Raw genomic sequence first — 7,127 nt, forward strand, 5'->3', positions numbered from 1 at the left:
TTGATTCAATCAGAGCAGATTCACGCAGTGACCTTTCCATTGCTGGACAAGCAAGTATTGAAAAGAAGATGTTTGCTTGTGGCATGCTGTATTTCTCCGCTGATGTTATAAAACTCATAGATATGCAAATGAGAACATTAATCTAGGGATTTCAAATCGACAGTGTGAAATCTCATGGTTACCCCCAGGATTAATTACTAACCCATGTTAATGTATTAACAGTGTGTTAACAATTAGTATGAAAAGCGCACTTATGTTGTATTCGTTTGGCCTCTAGAAACACCTGCCAAACTTTCATTCTCCACATGAGATTCTCACATTGATTTTAAAGAAGCATCAGCGATGATCATGATTTTAGAGTCAGTCAGAAGACTAACCTTAAATATTCCAAATCTTCGGGAACACAATTCTTAGTATTTTTGTCTATCAATTGAAAGCCTGTGCAACTAAACCTTTCATGCATCAAAAAGTATAAAAAGACTTTATAAAAGTAATATATATGAATCAAGTGTGTTATTCTAAGTCTTTGGAGATACACAATTGCTTTATAAGATGAAGAGATTTTTTTAGACTTTAATTCACATATATAAGCATTCATCAAAACATACGCTGAGAGCATCAAATATGGTAAACACAGTGTTTGATGTGTTAGAAGAACACTCGCTGGATTATACAGTATATTATATATTATTATTCATGATTGACTTAACTTTTTGTGCTTTTTAATGTGAGCAAGTTTTTGGTTTCAATGCTTTCGTTTTTCCTATCAACGTCAGACTCTCATAAAATATAAAATAAAATAACTTCCACATTTCCATGGTTAATCTCAATGTTATCTGATAAATTGTCATTCTTTGCCATAGATCTACTGTAGGAAGTGAGAGTCTGGAAAGAGTTACAAAGCTTCACGATTAAGCAGTTTCACCCCTCTGGCTTTGAATCTAATGAGATTCTTCAGTCAAAAATGTCAAAAACTAATTGAGATGTCCAGACCTTGGGGAGAATGTGGCACGGCTATGGCTGTATCTAGGTTTGTCAATCACTAATTTTAGAACCAATCAAAAACCAAGAAGCAACGCATTATTAGTCTGTGCCGGTGTTTGTTTGTGATGTATCTAGGAAACGTGGCGTGTAGAATGCAGCTGTTTGAGAAGTGCATTGGTGGGAAGTTGACTAAAACATTGTATTAAACTGGGTTAGGTGGCAGGGAGAAAGCAGGGACAACCGGAAAATCAGAGAGAGGGAAAAAAGATGGAAAATGCATGAACTGAAATTTAAAAAAAAAAAGAATAAAAACAAAATAGACAAATATTGTAAAAAAAATTGTAATAATAATAATACAAATAAAAGAAAAACACATCTAAATTACTAAAACTTTAAAATGAAAATGTTAAATATAAAAAAGGTCAAAATATTAATATCTCAGCCATAACAATGTAACACCTAAAATTATTATGACAATTATGAAAACTATTTTAAAACTCAGATAAAAAGCTTAACATTTCTGCTTTTAAATCCTTTTTTTTAATTTGTCTCTGTTTACTTTCATTGAAATGCATATTCATGAATTTTTGTGGTAATCAGCATTATGTCACAAATGCTGTTGAATGAGCTCAACTTGTAGTGAACCAAGAATATCCTGTGCTGGCGAAGGGAAGTAACCATTTGTGGGAAAACTCAGCTTAACAAGCTATGAGTAAACAAATTGCATGGGAATGCAAAAAGAAAGTGAACACTACTATGATGCTGCAAACTTTTTTTCTCTCTCTTCCTGCTCTCCTTTTCTATCTTCTTAGAGGTGACGCTTCTTTAAGTAGAACAGGACAATGCAGCAGTAACACATAAAGGTTTTGCCTAAAGCTTCCTTCACGCCTGTGACCTGATTAGTGTAGAGAGGACAGAGGAGGAAATTTCGCGTCTCCCAAAAATGTGGAGAACCGACAAAAATAGAGATGGAGAGATCACAGTGCAACACACTGCTAAAAAAAGAGACAGAATGGATGCTGGAACAAGGAAAAGATTAACCTGTGTAATGGTTGTGTCGGTTTCACCTCATGTTTTTACACAACTGTTCTTCTGAAGGGTCAAAAGAAAGTGGCAGTGCTTTTAAACAGTCCCCGTGAGAAGGTAAAGTTAACACACACACGGCCCATATCTGCCAAAAGCTACTGAGAGAGACAAAAGCAAATGATTTATATGCCAGCTTGTGAAAATTACTATTTTTGTTGTGGACTTTTATTGTATGAAGGACAAAAAGATGAGAGGAGAGGCATTGGGATGTTAAATGACCTACATATGCACAAGACACAGCTTAGATTATGTTCTATATAGAGGTGAGTATACACAGCTGAGATATTGTCCCTATGAATGGCAGGTGTTACTGGCTTTTATTACTCTTGTTCCAGATCACAATGTTATTCTGTGATGGAAACACACTCCATTTAGGACTCCAGTAAACTCTCATTCTAATCTAGTGCAATGGTTCTTGATATGTAAGTTTGACGTGAACAAATACATTGTTATACATGACTGACATTAAAACGTCTTAAATGTAGGTTTTTTTAAATAGCTTTTTACTAATTTTCAGGTGTAATTCTGTCTCGGACATTTTTGAGCGAGAAGGGACGAAGTGTGTTCACTTCACTGAGATTCAAATGAATATTTACTGGCCTCTCTGCTTTCTTCTTCATCCTCTCTTTTTTTTTTTTTTTGGAAATATGCTCTTTTATCTCTGCTTGGTAAATCCTAAAGTTCTTGAAGCATTAACATGAAGGAAATACTGGCTTATGTAGGTCTCAAAATTCCTCTGGTAATCCAGAGTGGCAGCTTTATAACCCTCCCTCTGATGATAGGATGTCACCTGTCAGATCCCTATTGGCTTCTTATGTAATGAGAGACAATAATAACAGCAAATTAAAGAGCTGCAAGAGCCTGAACAGGAGAAATAGACTTTTACAATTAACCTTTTAACATCTGCCAGAGATGAGATTGAACTGTTCCCTGGTTACAATATGATCAATTCGACCTGTGAACTTACTTAACTGATTCAATTCATAGCAGTTTGTCAAATCGAGAAAGTAGTTTAATTATTCACTTGGTTCATAAGCTGTATGCTTCATTGTTTTGTTAATAATTAAAAAAATGCTTTCTCTTGCCTTGTTACTTGCCTCTTTCCATAAATATGGTGCACTTTTATAACATTAGAGACACAAGTGCTATGTTTTTGTTTGTAAGAACTATGTATCTGAGATAAAATTATCCTTGTATAAAAAGTAGCTTGTTTTAAACACATCAAACATCTATATCATCATCTTAAAATAACCCATCCTTCAAGCTCTTGACCTTTTTCAACTGTATAAAAACGATTAAAATATGAGCACGATATTTCAAGTGTTTAACTGATATTCAATTCTTTGTTGCAAAAAACATTATCAAAAACATATTTAGATTTTTCCTGTTTTGCAAAACAATTTAGTGGTTCCTAAACTTGTCACACCCACATAGTAACTTCATTTGGATTCTTTCTACATCAAGTAATCAATCTGTTTCCATTTTCCCTGTTACCCAAAATCTAATAAATAAATGTGTTTAATTTTCTGTCCTTAATGGGAATTGTTATAAGTTCATCAGTAACTACAAACCAAAATATGGTGCCAAACTATGTAGTTTCTGCTGACTGACAGATCAGTTTCTGTCCTCAAAGGCACCCTGAGTTGTACATTGCATTTTTGTTCTCTCTCTCGCTCTCTTTCCCCCTCTGACTCACTCTTTCATAGACTACCATGTTAATCTTAAGTCTTGTTTCCTGTGCACATCTGTCCTCTCAAATGAAGTATCTAGAAAAATTGCAGTGATATAAAAAAAACTCTTCATTTTGCGAACGGAAGGGGGACGTAGTTAATGAATCATACAGTTAAAATGGTGCCTTATCTGCTGATCTCTCTTTGAATTTCTTGAGTCATTTCCGCTGCACGGCTTAACCACATTTAATCTGATTCCATCAGTATCAGTTTAATTAAAATATCGCCCCATTAGGAATTATTAAAAATGTCAGCCTGTTAGGCATTCAGCATGGCTGTAGGAAGAGAGAAGACAGTCCTTCACCAGAGCTGTGTCATTAGCACTAGAGTTCGAGCGCATCTGAGAGAGTTTGCTGTTATCGTAAACTGAATCTGACTGGTATGCCGCGGTACAGAATATGATCATATTTGCGTGGATATAAAACACAAAACTTTGTGGGTTTCAACTGGTTCTTGGTAAAGCTGACTAAGAAAGACCACAGAATTAAATCCACCTGGATCTCATATCTGGAAACATAGTTGAGATGTGTGTGTGTGTGTTTGTATGTGTGTGTGTGTGTGTGTGTGTGTGTGTGTGTGTGTGTGTGTGTGTATTTGTGTGTGTTCATGAGAGGAATAAAATAAGTTGAAATAAAATGATGTTCATGAATCATTACAGAACCTAGGTTTAAAAACCGTGTGCCAGATTCTTAGAAATGTACTCTTTGTATTCATGTTATTTTCATGCAATTAAAAATTTTTTTTATACAATATTTTCTAAAAAAAAAAGTTAATTTAATTTAATTCAGGTAGTGTAGCCAAGTAAAAAGTGATATATGTATATATATATAATATATATATATATATTAATTCATAAATATCATTAAAATTTTTGTGAGTCATGATGTTTTTTTTCAAATATTAATAAGCAGTGAAGCAGTTTTATTAAAATATTTTTTTTCTAAGAAAAAATAATAAAATATTATATCAAATTAAAAAGTGACGTGACATGTGGCCAAGTATGGTGACCCCTACTCAGAATTAGTGCTCTGCATTTACCCATCCAAAGTGCACACACACAGCAGTGAACACACACAAACCGTGAACACACACCCGTACACATTGTACACATTGTACACACACACAGTAGTACAATGATGTACTACTATTGTAGTTTGTGTGTTACTCTTCAAAAATTTTAATGAGGCTTTTTTTGTCTTGGTTATGATATTAGAACAGTAGGACAGTAAAATTGTTTACTTAAAGTTCCGTAAAAAAAAATAATAATAAATTTAATTCAGAAATTTAGAAAATTTCAATACAGATGAAATGTAATGTGTATGTATGATGTACAATGTATGTATGAATTTCATTTTATCCTATTTTTTAAATAGATACATAGATCCAGACAAAAATTGATATACAGTAAATATGATATTCATATACAGCAATCATCATCTCTGTCAGACAAACACAAAAACACAATACACACACAGACTAGTCTTATCTCCTATTTTGTGTGTGTGTGTGTGTGGGGGGTGAGAGAACAGGGTGAGAAATAAACCTGTGAAAATCCTCTCCCGTTTCAAAGGTCAGGCGCTCTGATAAAATAGCTATTTTGTTCATTTATTTACTCTCTGCAGTGGACAGATAAAGAAACACTACAATTAGGGAATTGAGTGAGGGAGAATTTAAAAGGGCAAACGGTGGAGAGTTTAATATTTTATGAAGGATGATTGGTGCTCACGAGCACTGGGGGAGGTGTGAGCAGAGGATCTGCACAAAATAGGACTTTTTTTCTGCAATGCTCAGCAAAATGATAAAGAAAGTATTTTTTAAAAGTAAATGCTTTCCACCTGCTCAGTGGGTGCAGATAAAGATGCACGAGAGTCAAAACAATCAGAAGTGCACCATGTTGAGTCAAACAGGTGAAAATGGACCATAACCTGTTTCCCTTCCCATTCAGACTCAATTAGGTGAGTCTAGATAAACACCTCAAGTTAATGCAGATGTTATTTGTGTGTGCTGCTGAGAGCCGTGGCTGATTTAATGCATGTAAACTCAACCAATTTAAATTGCACATGAATGCGCAGGAGCAGGTAACAAGGTGTGCAGCATGCATTATACATGAGCAAAAAATCGGCTGATTATGGAAAAGGGAGATGAGTCTACTGTGTGATCTTATTAGAGAGAGAGAAAAAGAGAAGGGAGGGGGTACAAGAGATGGCAGAAAAGATTGTCCTTGAGAGTATTTACTGACGCATGTTATATGCATAGTAGATTTAGTCCAACTCTGAACAGAAATGTTTGTGTATGAGTGTGTGCTAGCCATGCCTTGATTTAAAAAAAAAAATATATATATATATATATATATATATACAGTATATTTATATATATATAATGGAAACTGGGGCTAGTTACACTTTTCACACTTTTTACTGCATGCAGTGAACTTTTTTTTTTTTTTTTTTTAGAGAAGGTCAGTTTGTGTATAAACTTGGCTATAGGTCTCGACTTTTGATAGCTCCGCCCCACACATACGTACGCAACACAGGCAACGATTAGTTCTATGAATCAAAGCAAAACCAATGTTACACACTGATTTCTACAAATTCCCGACAGAAAACTGCTGCTGCGTTCTATTTATGACGTATTGTCACAAATTTCAAATGATTTTCAATGGTCGCGTTGTCGCATCCAGTGTACTAGACAATTGTGGCTATATTACTTATTGTGCCGTTGAGTGGCGTCTGGTCAGGACATGGCGTTACAGTAGTGCTGGGCGATATGACCAAAAATTTCACGGTATTTTCCAAAATGATACCGGTTTCACGGTACATGAGTGTTAACCATATTTTCTACTGATTGAGAGAGGAAATACTGCAGTATATTGACTTAGAATGACCTATTTTACTGTCATGATGAGTGAATATTGTCAAAAAATACCACACTAAATAGTGACTAAACACGATGATGAGTGAATATTGTCAAAAAATACCACACTAAATAGTGACTAAACACGACCCCTTTTAATGTTAACCAGGAGTCACCCTCATTTATAATCATGGCATCGTCTGATAAAATCAACATGCATCTACACTAAAGAGCGGCTATGCGGTTGTTTTGGCTATATTACTTTTTTGTCTCATGCAGTGCACTGTCTGCGTCTGAGTAACAAACTAAAAAAAACAACAAACAAAAAAGTGCATGTGATATTAACAGATGAACTACGCTCATATTTATATTTCCAAACAGTCAGTAAACGCCAGGTGCTAGGAAACGCTGTTTTGTACTCATTTATTGACGAGACGGCTGCGGTGCAGCCAACTGAATGCGCTGCTTCTCTGC

Source organism: Sinocyclocheilus grahami, unplaced genomic scaffold (assembly GCF_001515645.1).
Source record: "Sinocyclocheilus grahami isolate Dianchi unplaced genomic scaffold, SAMN03320097.WGS_v1.1 scaffold576.1, whole genome shotgun sequence".
NCBI classification, from domain to species: domain Eukaryota; kingdom Metazoa; phylum Chordata; class Actinopteri; order Cypriniformes; family Cyprinidae; genus Sinocyclocheilus; species Sinocyclocheilus grahami.